The sequence below is a fragment of the Megascapheus bottae genome, chromosome 12 (assembly GCF_031878675.1).
Source record: "Megascapheus bottae isolate mThoBot1 chromosome 12, mThoBot2.hap1, whole genome shotgun sequence".
Lineage (NCBI taxonomy): Eukaryota > Metazoa > Chordata > Mammalia > Rodentia > Geomyidae > Megascapheus > Megascapheus bottae.
The window spans coordinates 24423860-24440832 of NC_143520.1; the positions used below are offsets into that span (position 1 = coordinate 24423860).

At 31.5% G+C, this 16973-nt stretch overlaps 1 long non-coding RNA gene across 1 annotated transcript; it reads right to left on the reverse strand.

Annotated features, from left to right (window-relative positions):
• Positions 1-3886: 3886 nt before the first annotated feature.
• LOC150056349 (uncharacterized) lies at positions 3887-6547 on the reverse strand. Its single transcript, XR_016537309.1, has 3 exons — positions 6388-6547; positions 4642-4736; positions 3887-4169 (listed from the first exon to the last, which is right to left on the reverse strand). It is a non-coding gene; the product is annotated as an uncharacterized LOC150056349 (long non-coding RNA).
• Positions 6548-16973: the final 10426 nt, after the last annotated feature.

Sequence of the window (16973 nt, forward strand, 5' to 3'; positions counted from 1 at the left end):
GGAAAGTATCAACAGAACTGAGTAGGGGATGGTTATGATAAGTTACATTATATATGTCATAATGAAACTCATACAATGATGAAGAAGCAAAAAGAAAAAACTTATATCCAACAAACAAATATACAATATGAAGATAAATAGAACATTATAATAAAAACTCTTAAATATCCTTTATCAGCAATATCACAGATTACAGGCTTATAACTTCAATAAAATTTGAAATTACTTCATCTAAGTCAAATAATTTTTTAGCAAAAAAGCATCGACTCTTCTAATTTATCTGTTGTTTTCCTCTCCATCTTTGTCTTATCTTTCATTTTTTGTCCTAGGTGTGTGTATGAATGATAGATCAATACCGATATATATGAATAGATAGAGATATAATTAACATATGGTTAGTTTTCTCTCTAGTGTTTATCTTGTGGAGTTAAAGGAGGCATATACGGAAAAGCTGATATACACAGAAGTTTATAGTTTAACATATCTTTACAAAATCATCAAACCACAAGGATGATGAAAATATTCTTAGATCCTTTCTCATGATACTTGGTAATCTTGAAAACTCATATACCTACTACTACCATTCATAGGCAGGTACATACTTTATTATATGTCATATTTTCGCTATTCATTATTCATTACCTATGCAAAATTCTTGGTCTGATAAAAATAAGAAGCTAATAACAATCAATGCTGGTGAGTTGGAACAATGGGGCATCTTGTACACTGATGTTAATGGAAAATACTAGAAGACTATTTTGTTTTAGTTATTTTATTAGCTTATTTTAGTTATACAATGAAGATTTGAGTCTTACATCTCTGCACATGTATCTATGGTATTTCAATCTCATCTCCTATCATGTAATACAGTGTTCTCCTTCCCTTTCCTAAATTATCCTGCACAATTATTTTTATAATGTTGGTAGAATTTGACAAAATTAATCATGAATTTACTATACGGCATAGTCTATGGACTCATGATTATGTTAAAGATGACATTTTTATAGTGATTGTCATATAGGAACAGCTCAAATGTCTTCTAGCATGTGGTTGACTACATAGACAATACATCAGCTATGCTTTGGAATACTACTTCTATCAAAATACCAAGCGGACTACTGTAAAGGAGAAAAAGCATGCACAATAATGTAAGAAATCATGATAACTGACAATTCAGAAGAGGGATTTCTACCGGGAAATACAAAAAGATATTGTTGATCAATATAATTAATTTATATTTTGAATGTTGCAGTGGTTACATGATGGTAATCATTTTTCAAATCTCATAGGACTATACAAGAGCAGAATTGAAATTTTCTGTTTGTAAACTACACCATGACCAAAAAATACAGAAACTGAGAATGAAGAATTTTAATTTTGATGGTAGGATGAAAAGCCAAAGTTATCCAAACCTAATTTGTTATATTGCTTTTAAGACTTTAATTTCATGAAAGTCACTACAATATTCATTTTACTATAAAAAGCATTCTTGCAAGAAATTTCATAAGAAAATCAAACCTATGTTATATGAGAAATGTATCATACCAGGAAAGCAAAAACAACTGTATTATTACTATCAAAAGAATAAACACAAAAATAAAATCATCTTATTGAAAGGAATTGTTACATTTCCAATAATTTTATGCATGCAAAATACAGTAAATGCCACTATTGATTTTATTCATTTACTATAACTGGATAAAATTTGCTAACTATTGATCAATTGGTTAAAAATAGTCTTCTAAGCATTTCTGTTTCTCTTTTTATTCAATTGAAATCATACTTAAATTACAGTCACATGTAGCAGAGGTAATTTAGAAGCAAAATTAGAAATTGCACAATTCATTCTTTAGTGTATTATGTGATTTCTTTTTATTAAATGCAATATATAGAACAAAGCAATATGTCAAAATTCGAGTCAATCTGAGTCTTTATTATATTAGTTTTTATAAGTTATCAGTTCTTTTATTCTTCAAGATTTTCATTTAATTATATGAAAAAACTCTTAAATCATGGAAATGGAGTAATTGTTTGTTATGAAATTCCTAAGAGAACTAAAAGCAAAGACACAGCATTTTTATATGAAACTTGAGAATACAAAGAAAAGTAAACAAAATCATGCTTTTAACAGAAAAAACATTATCAACATACATGTGAATGGTGAATATTTGTCATATAAACAGCATAAAGTAATTTGAACAAAGATGTGCAATACTACATGACTGAATTTAGTTGAACCATTTACTTAATATTAAAAGAACATTATCATATTCTTTGATTTTGAAGGTTTTTCTCACAGCATAAATGGGCAAGGAGTGAGTTTATTACAGTTGTCCTATAAATGATTTTTCTGATTTTATGAAAGCCTGACCTATAAATATGATCACAATCCTACCTGAAAATGACAATATTTTGGACAATGTAAGAGAGAAAATATAGTTTACAAAATTCCCATTCTCTAAGAAAATTATGTATCTCTGTTTGATCAAGGTGTTTTCTTGAAAGTGAGTGATAAAAGTAGAATTGACCTGCACACCAATGGTTTCATTATCAGTGATAATTCTAGCTACTCAAGAAGTTTAGATCTGAGTATAGGGTTTTAAAGCTGGTCCAAGAAAAAATGTTTATGACACTGTTGCCTCTAATTACCAAAACAAAGGAAATTGTGTACTGTGGGTCAAGGGGTAGAGTACTGGCATTAAGCAAAAGAGAGAGAAAGAGGGCAAGAGTGAGAGACAAAGAGAGACAGAGAAGTAGAGAGAGACAGAGACACAGAGAGAATTGCATAAAATAGAATTGCTTAAAATTCTACAAATCCTTAAGAAATTTTCAATAGTAATTTGATACTGATAGAGTTAATATATCTTCTCAGTGCTAGCCAGTTAATTTCCTTAACCCTGAGACCAGAGAAACATTACATGTTGAGAGTCTGATTATTGATAAGTTCCTAATTTCATATGTTGTTTTCCAATTATCATTGTATTCAAAATTATTTATTGAGGTTCTAGTCTATATATGATATTATATGAAACATTTAAAAGACGTCTTAGTTTTATAACATTGAGTAAAACCCTTTCATGCTACTCACAAAGGTAGATGAGCTGTCACTTAACATTTTTCTCTGACACAATATTATTATTCTCAGTTTTCAAACTCAATGTATTGAAATAATATTTATCTTCTCATTTGTTCAAACCTAGCATCTAGAAACAGTTGGAAAACCCCAGAATCTTGGATGGTTTTTCATTTTTCCTCACACCATCTCAAATAATTGGCATTAATATAAATGGTTGCTTTTGAGCACAGTGGGTTGCTGAACAAATTAGCAAGTCATGATTATATATTACAACTACTCAAAAAATAAATTAGAAAGTCATTTTCTTGAGAAACTCAGTATTATGCTCTGTAGTAATTATGTCAGTAAATATATTCTAAAGTCTATTCCCACATACACACACCTTCAGAGTTAACATTACTTCTAAACAAGATGACACTTCACAGTGCATCAAGAGGAATCAATAGTAGACAAAATAAGACAGATTGCAGATGGATATAAAGCATAAGTAAATCAATCATAAATATTATAAGTGCTTTCTATCATGATTATTTCACCAAACCAAGGCGAGCGGTTCTACATAGTTTTAGTTGGAAAACAACACATACAAAATATGTTCTTTCTATAGAGAAAACTGACTTTCCCAAAGGCAGGTTTTCCACTGTTTATTCCACTGAATAATCTCAGAATCTTCATGAAGTGGATTCTGAGAAGTGGAATCAAAAACTATATTAAAAAAACAGTTAAGCATTAACTTATTCTATGTCATGTGAAGTAGTACTTTACAAAATAAAATTTTCTGCTGATATATCAACTGAAACCATAACTTAATCATCTATCACTTAAACTAGAGCAATAGCCATTCTTTCTTAGTTTAGAAGTCAATCAAAATGATTGAAAGGATAGAGACTTTGACTTGTCCCCAAACAGTCTTCTCAGCAGTTTCCTCCAACAGGAGAGAAGTCCTTCCAAGTGCTGATCTTCTTCTTCCTAGTCCTTATGTTTTAAGGAGCACAACTTGAATCACTTGTGAGAGAAATTTCTTTTTGTCCTCCAAACAGGCTGGTGTGTTTGAATCCCTTTATTTGTTCACTATCACATCTTGAATGAGTTCCTTCATACAAAAGCAATGTCATAAAGGATTTAATAGCTTTGTCTTGGATCTGGACAGCCTAGATTCAGGTCTTAGGATGCCACTTATTACAGTCATTACTTACTTTGAGGTTCTATTTTTGTATCTATAAAATGATGTAATTTGTAGATGAAAATTAAATCAAATTCTGTGTGTGTGCAAAGTATAAGGGAAAAAAAGCCTGGCAAAGGGTAAGTGCTATGTAATTTCAAATGCTAATTGGAAAATATCTTAAATATTAACTGTAGTACATTTAACTTTTAATTCTTACAAGTTTGTAAGGCATTATGAAAATATTGCATGTTTGTATTTCAATTTGCTAACTGTCATATTTATCACTACTTATATAAGAAAGAGTGGGAATTCAAGTAGGTACAGTTTATTTCTATGTCTAAGCACTGGACACATATTTTATTAATTGGAACTACTACAGAATAAAATAGAAGAAACTTACCAATTTATAATAGGACATACTTCTGAATAGGAGTTTCTTAGCTCACGAAACAGGAATGAAAATTGACATTTGGGAATGCCTCAAATTAAAAAGCTCTGAAAAGCAAAGGAAAAAAATTACTAGATTGAAGACACAGATAAGAAAGCACAAAAATATCTTTGGTAGCTATGAATCTGACTTGATAGTAATTTGTATGAATTCAATATATTATTAATCAATTAATTAACTGTGAATGTAATCTGAGGAGCAGAATCAAAAGAAGTATAAATGATCAATCAATATATAAAAATTCAATTTCTTTAAAATCACAGAAATTCAAAAATATCCTATATTCAGATTTTTTCTCAAGAAAAATCAAAGCAACAGCAGAAATGTATTCCTGAAAGTAGTCATCCCTCATGTTGAAAATATCTTCATACACATAGTTCATTAGTCATCACAACAGCAAAATAATGCAATCAGACTAAGGTGAATGTGTAAAGGAAATTAGTGAATACACTTAGTTTTATTGTGCCATAAAGAAGAAGAAAATATAATTTGGGGAGAAATTAATGGAATGGAAGGCAATTATTTCAAGGAAATTAGTCAAAATCAGAAAGACAAAGGGCTCTATGTTTTCTCTCCTATGAGGAATGTGTAAAAATGAAGAAACATGAATATAGATAAATGTGCAGATGGAGATCACTGTAAATTGGGAAGGGAGTGAGTTCGATGAAAGGGATGAATGTAAATACATTATACACATGTATGAAAATGCCTTGATGAAACAAACTATCTTACACAAATTACATGTACTAGTAATAAATATATAATTATAAAATCAACATTTTTCCTGTAAAAATGGCAATTGTTTTCTCTATACAAGTAAGCAATAAAAAGAAAATATTGGCTGTTGCATATACCAATTAATATATACATATAAATTTCTCTACTCAGTATATCAGCATAGAAATCTCACAAAAATAAAAATAGAACTTCAATATGATCAAGCCATACCTCCTTTGGGTACATACTCAAAGAATGAAAGCAGCATGTAATATAGATACCTGCATATCATACCATATACATACATAATTACAAAGTTATAGAATCAGTATGTGTTCAGCAAACAGTGAGTTGATAAAAAATTGACATATATGCATATTCTTGTACTGTTCAGACATAAAAGTACAATATTTTCCTTACAAGAAAGTACAGGGAGCTAAAATTTGTCATGTTATGTAAAATTTGCAGGAATCAGAAAAGTTATAACATGTTTTCTCTCATATGGACAATCAAGAACAAAACAAAAAAGTTGAATAAATGAATAAATAACCTTGGTGTATAAACAGAAATGCATCATTTCTTTTCATAATGTAACATTCATGATCCCCAAAATACAATAAAAATTATATAACATATAAAAAATTGACCAAATATCATTTTATAATATACACAATATCTAATCTACAGAAAAGATATTTAAAGCATTTAACACAGTCATAGTTTAAAGAAGTAGAATAAACAACATATATGCATGCATTTAGCAAATATAAATCTGACTGATTAAAGCGAAAATGTAGCAGAGAAATGAAGTGTTTGTAACAAAAAAGAGGTTGAAGGAATCAAAATTAATTCCAAAATGCAAAGCAAAAGTAAAAATTAAGAATTAAACAAAAAGACTGAACAGACTTGCTATTTTAAATTGTATTTTCATTTATCTTTATTTGGTCAGAGGAATTACCATTCAACAAATTATAATGTTACCCTGTTCATCTTTCTTCTCTTTCCTTCTCAATCTAAACCGTCCTCTCAATTTTCTTTGTTTCATAGGAGATACACTGAATAGTATGAATATGCTTTCCCCACCGCCTTTCTTCATTTGAAAACACACTCCGACCTCCCTCATACACCTCCTGGAGCCAGTTTCTAAGTATTCATTTTGTTGGACTGAGCTTGTTTTTCAAGTGCATCCCTTGAATTCTCACCTCCAAATACCATACTTTGGTTAATGCGTTTATGTGCACTTATGTACAATCTCACATGTGCTTTACTTGTACCTTTCTAAATTACCTCTAGCCTTTACATATGAGGGGATAAATGTGTTGAATCTCTGGGGCTGATTTACTTCATTTAACATAACTTTTTCTAGATCCATCTATTTATAAATATATTGTGATATTATTTTTGGAATGTATGAGTAAAACTGCACTGTGTATACATATAAAATTTTCTTGAGCCAATTTTCCATTGAGGGATATCTGGGCTGTTTCCATAAATTGGCTATGGAAATAGAGCAATAATGAACATGGCTGTGCAAGAGGCTTTGCTGTATTCTGAGCTGTAATCTTCCAAATAAATGCCCACGGTTGTTATTACTAGATAATAGTGCAGTTCTCCGTTTAGTTTATTGAGGAATCTAATAAATTGCTTTACAGTTACCCACTAACTGGGTACTGGAATATCCACACCAGCAACTGTTTCTGTTTGTATTGTTGATGATCATGGAGAAAAAGATTGACTGGTGTAAAAATAAAATACATAGTCCACAATATGATTGCTAATTTGATGTTGATTAAATCTACTGATGTAATGCGAACTCATTAACCAGGTAGTATGTTTTTCAGGAAATCAAAAAGTTCATGTAATTCACTCAAAATCAGCACCAATGCTAGTTGTGAAAGTCTTAAGGAACAACTAAGGCAGAGAGAACATAATGTCATACATGAAGGATCATTTTATAGTTTTAGTGATATTTTAACTAATTTTTGATTCCTTTACTTCCACTTTTTCTTCCTCCTGTGACATTAACATTAACCATCATATTTACATTGTCTTCTTTCTGGCTTTCTTTTCTTTAGCTAATATCTTTGTGCGTGTGTGTGTGTGTGTGTGTGTGTGTGTGTGTGTGTGTGTGTGTGTGTGGTTGGTTAGAAGAGGCTTTGCTTTGGAGGCACTACTAATCTCACTTTGAAGATCTGTCCTTATGTCTGCAGTCATTTTATCCATCTTGACTATATCTATATTCAGTTTTCTGTAACTTCTGATTCTAGAAGTTAGAAGAAATATATCTTACAAACTGAACTCTCTCAAGCATATTTACAAAAATATATATCATTGGTAATTTTTGAAAAATGTCATTGGTAATGTTTGAAAATATCTGTGCAATCTTGCCTATATGCTCCAAATCTCTAAAATGAATGCTCAAACCTTTTTTTGTGGGTCATGGGGCTTGAACTCATCTTGGGCACTGTCCCTGAGCTCTTCAGCTCAAGGCTACCATCCTACCCCTGTGCCTGGGTGTTGTCCCTGAACTCTTCAGCTCAAGGCTACCACCCTACACACTTCTCATTTTCTAGAGATTAATTGGAGATAAGAATCTCAGGTGCTTTCGTATCCTGGATGGCTCTGAACCTTGCTCTTCAGATTTCAGACTCCTGAGTAGCTAGCATTACAGGTGTGAGCCACGGTTCCTGACTGAATGCTCAAACTTTTAATCAACATTCATTGAGTTCTACTAAATTAAACGAGCTCCTATCTCTACTTTTATGGTCATTATTTTAAACTTCTTTGTTTCCCATTATATATTTTTTTATTGCTTCCTGTTTAAGACCATAATTAGTAAGACCTTTTCCATAGGGTCCCTTGTGATTTTCAAATAAGCATTTTTTTTTAGTTTTCTTCAACTTTAAAAAAAAATTATGGTAAAGATGATGTATTGTTATTCTTAAATGTATCATAAATAATAAGGTTTCCTTTTAAACAACTAGTGTCATTCCTTACTTCCCTTTCTTCTTCCACATGCCAACATCTTGATAAATATCATTTTACAGGATCATATGCAGAGAGCTATTTTTAAATAAGATAATGGTGGACCTTCCTGATGGAATCTTACTGTTGAAGATTTTTAGCTTTATTCAAACATAACTCTTAAATATAGACTCTCAACAAATACTCTTGGATGGATATTGTCTTCCCTATGCTTTTGGTTTTTATATATTTTGTTTTTATAGATATACACGTAAGTTGTCAGATGCTCCACTATGTTTTCTTATTCATTTCAAGAAAACTAAGAATACATTTCAGTGTGATACTTACAGCTCAGTTTATCTACAGTGTTTATAAACATTTATTCCTTCAGTTTTTTATGAATATATTCCTTCCTGATTAACCCTATCAATTTACTTTTCTCACAGTGAATTTTTGATGAATCAGAGTCTCCCAGGAATGTCTCAATTTTAGATTTCTCTCCCCCCATTCAAAAGCCCATGAGTCACTAACTACAGCTTCTGGATGATGACATTCACTGGAATTAAGTGACAATTCATTAATACCCAATTTATAAAATATATAAGCAGACATTGTGCGACTCTTATATATATAATTTTCACTATCTAAAGTATCCATATATTCCTACATTTGGGGCATCTATGCTGAAGTTAATGGCTGCATAAAATGGAAACTAATGTTAGTACAGTAGTCAGAATAGTGACACTATGAAAATCAAATATAAGGAAATGTAAGGGAATGAAGTGTAGATAAGCAGTACAGGTTTCCTAGTATATGGAAGACTGGATTCCAAACATCAGCACAACAAAAACAGAAGAAAATAAAAAAACAAATAAGAAAATAATTCAATCAATAAAGCAAATGTTTGAAAATTAGAGCTTTAAATTTCTCATTTACTTAGAACAAAATGAAAGTCTAATTTTTTCAGTGTAATTATTTTTCTCTTTGTAGATAGTGACTGTGTGTAAAATCTGAAGAAACAAACAAACAAATAAAAAAACAAACTTCTTTCAAGAAAAAGATGGGATGAGAACATTTTGTGAACTGAGACATAAAAGCTACCAAAGAATCTGTAAATATACACCCTGTACCACTTTTCCAAGGCTTTCCAATACCCACAGGATTTTTCGTAGACTTTGTGACCCTTAAGGAACAAAGATAGAATTAATTGTTAAAATCCTAAAAGAAAACACAATGGTTAATATATGTCTTCCAATGTGACCTTCTTGTTCAGTCTGTTAGATATTACCAGGCATGCTAACATCCTGCATTAATTAAACCTTCAGGTACATTTGTTTGTTTATGTGAAATGTATCTGTAAAGAAAAGAAGGAAGGAAGGAACACATTTGCTTTTGCTTGGTTAAAGGAGCAGAATGTGGTTATGGGACACAGGTACATGCATTTTTCCCCATTACTAATTTTTGGCTAAGCAGTTGGAGTTTAAATCACACAATTGGCTCACAATTGACTGAGTTTGTTCATTTCTTGTACTTTATTTTCTGTTTCCACCAGAATGCGAATCCATGAGCATGGATCTCAGTCCCCAGGAGATTTTCAAGATAAACATCCATGCTTACTTCATGGATCAAAATGTCAGGAGCTATAAATCAATCAATCAACTTGCTATTTGGTTCTAGTTTCTCTGCCGCAAAAGCATGCTAGTTTTATCCAAATAGTCCCACCAGAGACATCATTAAAGATAGGAGTCTGGTAGCATTATTAAATATACCTTTAACATAACTTTACCAATATTTAGGACCTTCATGTAGTTTGAGTGGGTACTATAAAATATTCATTTTTAAAAATCACGACTCCAATTGAAATTAAAAATGAAAATGTCAATAATTATGTACTCCATATGGCACAGTAGTTATATGATTAAATCCAATATTGGATGAATAATGATATGCCAGTGTTATCATTGAGAGCCACAAAATAGCAGATGGGCTGGAAGCCAAGAATTACACTCTTAAATCAACCTTAGACTTTTACAATCCACTGAATTTCACAGATGGTATTCATTCCACCTGTCTGACAGGATGAGAGAAAATGATAAAGGATCAGAACTGAAATTAAAATGAAGACTGCTTAGCCCACCAGTCATAATTTTTAGTGATGAGATGGTTGTGGAGGTTAAAGTCTCACACTAATTAACAGAATCTGATGAAAGCAGGTTGAGTCCAAGAAATATTTCACAGGAATTTTGTTTCATATTTTATTTGAATAAGCATAATCATGTTCATCATCTTCTTTACAAGAAAGATGCGAAAAAGAAAAAAAGTCAGATTCTCTCTCTATATATCTATATCTATATCTATCTATCTATCTATCTATCTATTTAAAAGTTAGGACTAATAGAAGAAAGAGTTACACCTGAATTCTAGTTCCCCATGTTGGGATATTGCTTTCAATTTAAAAAAATTACTATTAAAAATATATGTACTATTACATACTAATTTTTAAGTACTCAAATAACCAGACACCTAATGTGAACAACCTTCTTTCTTTTCTTTCACATGTTAATAGATCACAGCTGAAATTATCTCCTTTCTATTTTCTATGAAAATGTATATAATACTACTGTCATATAGCACAATACTATATAAATATGCAAACTTATATCCATATATATGAATATATATGGTTACTTTTCGGTTGCATTTTACTTTAGTTATATTTATGCAATTTTTACTTACTATATTCAATGAAAGTTCTGTATAGAATTTCATTATGCAACTATTATGATTTTATCACAATATTGTGGACTATTTTCTTTTTTAATCAGCATAAACAAGAATGAAAAGGACATTATATAAGTATCAATATAAATATTCAATTATTGATAGATACACATGATATCAATATAATTAATATATGCCTGGGTGTGTTTACATAACAGAGACACTCAAGCACACATTCAAAAGTAAGTTTCTACACTGGTTTGAAATTAATTTTTAGGCAACATTTTACCAGCTGGTCCAACCCTCCAACCCATTTTGTTTTAGTTTACCTTTTCTGGTAGATTCTCACTTTTTCATAGGATGGCCTCATAATACAATCCTCATCATATAGGTGGAGTTGTAGGAATGTGCTAACACATAAGCTTGTTTGTGAGGTAGGATCTCATTATCTCACATTTTTTTTAATGTGGGCAAATCTTGAACTACAATCTTACCTCTTCATAGTTGAGATTACAGATGTAATACAATGCATCTGAGCTAATTGTTTAACAGTAACTAACATTTCCTTTATATTTTCCTTTAGTCTATTGTTTTCTACACATATTGACCATGTGTTTAGTATACTGTTGAGAATAGCTTCTGCTACTGTCATTATCATTTTTATTAACATGGATTTCTTGCATAAGAGGATTGCATATTGAGATTTCTAAGCATATATACAAGGTTCTCTAGGTCAATTTTCTACCTTAATCACTCTCTTATCTCCTACCTCTGTTGTTGAAATAATTTTAATGGATTCCATTGTTCTATTTTCACACATGTGCAATACACTTTAAGCATACTTACCCTTATTACCCCCCTCAATTAATCCTACACGTCCTACAGGTGTCTACCACCTGCAAGAGTCTGTTTTACTTTCCTGGAATATTCTAGTTCATATTAATTCTACAAAGGTTTTACAATGGTATTTCAAATGTGCGTATGTTGTAGCATAATTAACACTCATTATCTGTCACTTTTCCTCCATTCATCTACCTGTACTGTTTAAGAGCATTAAGACTTTTGATATGATTTATCCTTTTCATCTGCATGCAAGTCTCTGATCGAAGGGTTTAATCTTCTATAACCTTTTAAGGGGAATTGTTAATGTTTAGGAATAGATGAACAGTGGTATTAATGTGGTAAATTCTCCTATAGCTGTTCCAGGAAGGGAGTATAATTCAGTAGTCAGAGATCTAGCTCCCATTCTTAACAGTGTCCAACTTCTACTTTAGTAAGAGAGAGAAAGAGTTGACTTTTTGCTCTATAATGGTCTATACCTTTTTCTGGTCTGTATGTACAGAAAGCTGTATGTCCCATTTTCTTTCGAAGTACTCTGAGTCCTAAGGCCAGAGGGTATGCTTTATTTTTTCTCCAAAATTGAAGTGGTAATAATTACTTGAATGCTAAAATATTAGCATGTGTATTTCTGAAAATGCAGTTTGAAGTTTTATTTGGGTCTGTATTACCACTTGAACTGTACCCCCAGAGCTTTGGCTTGCATTTTAATTTTTCTTAGGGTTTCATTATCATATTTCTCAGTACAGGTTGTAAGTGAATCCTTCTATCCATCAAAAATTAAGATTACCTGTTTTTATCCAGGAATTACTGGAGTAATTACCAATGCACAATGATAACCTTAAAATTTAGGCTGAAAAAAACTCAGTTTAAATCACATTCACTTAAAAGGAAAACTTCAAAGCCTCTTGAAAAGCCACAAAGACTTTGAAGAGATTTTTTTTCTGAGAATGGGCTTCTGTTGAGTGATGGAGAATCAAACACAAAATACTCAGGCCAGAGTATTAAAGCTTTCAATATAATTTTTAATGTACAAAAATCATTCATCACATTGTCAAATTCTCTAGTGTAATTTAGTGCTAAATTAGTCCACAGACTAATACAAATTTCCTTATTAGGATTTAAGTTCAGAGCAAAACTGAACAGAAAGTACAGACAATTCCCAGATGCACTCTGTTCTCACTCATACACCTCAGTACTTTTCCTCAGAGAAGAACATGACTGTCAACAATGAAGCTGCATTGACATCTTGTCACCCAGCACTTAGAGTTTACATTAAGATTACTCTTGGTTTTGAACATTCATTTCACTTTTCACAGATAAATAATGTGGTTTCCTGATAGTAAAATATCATTTGTTGTCCTAAATGCACCCGCTGGTATGCTTGGTCCTCTTTTTTAAATTTTTTCCTGTAAGTGATGGTGAATACAGCACTTTTGTCTTTCCATAGTTTTCTAGAATATCATATTAAATTATCTAGTAAATAGTTTCTTTAAAGATTTAAAGATACTTTTCCATTATCTGATACATTGGCTTCTACTAAGAAATGATACGCTATTTTGGGGATGTGTTTAAATTTATCTGTTTACCTACTGGAGGACATCGTAGTGTTTTCAAATTTTGCAAATAAAAAATGACTCTTCTAGTGACCTGAAATATTCGATATATTCCCTGATGTTGAATATCATGATTTTTATATATTTTATTCTTAAAATATTAGTTTTCATCTATTATATATAAAATATTCCAAAACAAATGGTAATAAAATAACTAGTTCAATTTTTAAAATAGTGAAAACACTGAACAAAAACTTCATTTGAGATACTATATGAGGGAGAAATGGAGTAGAACTATGGAAGGTGACACAGAAGCATAGTAATTATAAACTGACGTGTTGAATTGAAACCCCTTTTAAAACTGCTAAGTATACTTTAATACTTTTCTGTTACATTTCTAGATAGCAGGCATTCAACATTATGTAGACCTCTTCTTACTGTGATCATTGTAGTACTGAATGTGTAGAAACTGCACATTTCCTCCAACCCTCACCGTTGAATACTGGACAACCAGGTTGGTAATATATTCTGGATAAGTAGAGGGAGAATTCAGGTTGAACATACTCCTTGCATTAAAATTAGCAGACCAACACATCTCCCAGGGAGAAGGAGGGTATCTAGGATTCACATAATGATCTTGTGATCACCTTTCTGCCCATCCACCAAAAACCTGATGTGAATATTTTATCTGTAATCCTACAAACACCTCTCATCTGTCCTATATTTCTTTTTTGAGATTATATGCATACTTTTACCTTTTCTCCTTAGTTATATTAAAATATTTTATGTCAATTGGCTAGTGATATTTAAAGAATTTATATGCATATTTTCACATACATAATGTCTTTGAATATATTTGTATATGTGTATGTGTGCATGTGTTTATAAATGTCTATGTATATTTTTTCTTGATATGCAGGATAAAATGAGGGTTCATTATAAAATAACATGCATTGTAATGTCATAATAAAATTATCTACATTGTACAAAAATATATATGCTAATAAAATAATAAGATTTAATAAAGTATAGAATTAAAAAATTCAAATTGGTGAAAATAAGAAATGTAGGTAAGTACTACAAATAATAATATCTCAAATATAGTTGCTATAAATGAAAAATGCTGTAGTCACCTGGAAATGTAGTGATAACATAAATTTTTACTTATCCCATAGACTGGAATCTTAGTCCTAATTATTTATTTCTAATAAATGGGAATTCATGTATACTCGCACGCACACACACACACACACACACACACACACACACACATACACACACACACTGTTGCCAGTGTTTTAGGGATTGAAAGTGTGACTGCAAGCTGGATGCTGGTGGCTCATGCCTGTAAGCCTACTACTCAGGAGGCTGAGATCTCAGGATTGAGGAAAGTCCCAGGAAGCATTTATCTCCAATTTGCCACCAGAAAACTGGAAGTGAGCTTTGGCTCAAAGTGGTAGAGTGTAAAAAATGCTCAAGGATAGTGCCCAGGCCCAGCATTCAACCCCATGACTTCCCCCCTCAAAAAAAGAAGATATTACTACAAAATGACTGTATAATGCATTTTAAGAAATGAATCATTGTGTTTTCAATACATTATTTATACCTACACAAGTCAATGAGAAGGTAATTTTCAAGTTGATTTAAAATGCATGTTGAGTTTAAAAATACTAATTAAAGCATAAGAAGAAAATAATTATTGTCTTTTCCTCCTGTCTTGAAAGACTTTCTCTTGCATAATCTTACATAGGACATACATCTTTCACTTACTGAGTATAATTTGATTTTGCTAATTTAAGACACTCATAATATTACAAGTTAAAGGTGCACAGGAAATCATTTGAGCACCAATAACTTGGAGATTTAGGACTAAAATGGACGGTCATTGCCATTCAATGAATGCCTAGACAACCAGAGTTTTGATAAAAATAATGTGCCATGAATATAGTGAAGTACTCTGTGTCTAGCAGTTTTTCTCGGTAATTGCTACAATTATATTTCATTTTCACTAGTACCCTTTCTTCATGCCAATCAAAAGATAACATCTATTTGTTCACCATCATTCAAATTTAACTAGTCTCTGTTACTACTATATCCAAAAGAATGTAATAATAAATTTTGCCATTTTTAGAAAAGGCTGTTAACCAAGCTGGAAGCTTCAATTCCCTATCCATTTCTGCCTTTAGATAACTCAATCCTTACTCGCTACTTGACACAAACCCTCAAGAGACTCCACATAAAGATTCTTCAGCTTTGCCAAATAAATCAAAGTACTCAAAGAGACAGTGAGAAATTCTTACTGCCATATATTAGCAGCTTGATTGGGTGGTCTGAACACAAATTTAAACTTTTACTCCAAAGCAATGCTGGAGGATCCACTCAAGTCATTTCATAAGCTATCACTAACTATCCACTTTTACCCCAAATCAAAAATCAAATGAGAGGTAGCACATTAAAGAAGCAAAGCTTTGCAGGTTTATTTTAGTATAACAGTTAAGTAGGAATAAATGGGGGAAAGAAAAAAGAAGAATCTGCTCCACACAGAAAATGGAAGATGTCAGAGATTAAATTTTAAAAAATTGCCAATGTTGCATGTATTCACAGGAACCTAGAGAGGAAGGGAGTGGGGAAAGAAAGAATCAACAGAAGGTGCATGTGTCTAACTGTTGAGCAAGATCTCTGAAGGGCAAAAGACTTTCATGGACTGTAACAGGAGTGTAACAGGGTAAGCAAGGGTGCAAGTTTTCTCTCACAACAGTGTAATACTAGGCTTTCCTGTGACTGCTATATATGGGGAAGGACAGTAAAAAGAAAAGCAGAAAAGATATGGACAGAGAATTTCTAAGAATGATAAGCAGCTCATAAATGTCTGCCAAGCCTAGGGTGCATCTAAGATAATCACAACAAATAAGACCTTTATAGTTCTTCCACAATAGCCAGTTGTATACACATAGGACTTGCAGTAATGAGGAATCATGGTCAATGTAAAGTGAAAGATATCAAAGAGATGCTAACAGATTAAAGAGAGTTGAAACCCACCACTTCATTCCTCAAATCAATTTTCTTGTGCAATCACAGTTGAAGTTTTGCTATCAGGAAGTCTGAGCGATGAGAGGAAGATTCCTATTTATTGTTTACATAACTGGGCTTTCACATAGAATATACATTTTAATGATGAAAATGAGAGTACCTCTGCCTTAATTTCTGAAAAGAAATATTTACATTATTTGAAAATGAGCAGAAAAGAATTGTCTTAGATCTTACCCAAAAGTTAGAAGAAATTGAATTGGTGTAGATAGAGAAAAAAGTTATTATCAATTTACCCTATGAGTCCAACTCACTTAGAACTTTTTTATAACAGTAAGTGCTAGGAATTATACTGCTTATGTGGTTCTCAGAAAAAATCAATAATGAAGTCATTATAGATTTTTGGAGAAATACAAGAGTGGAAATATTTTTGGCCAAAGTTTTATAGATAGAGAATAGCAA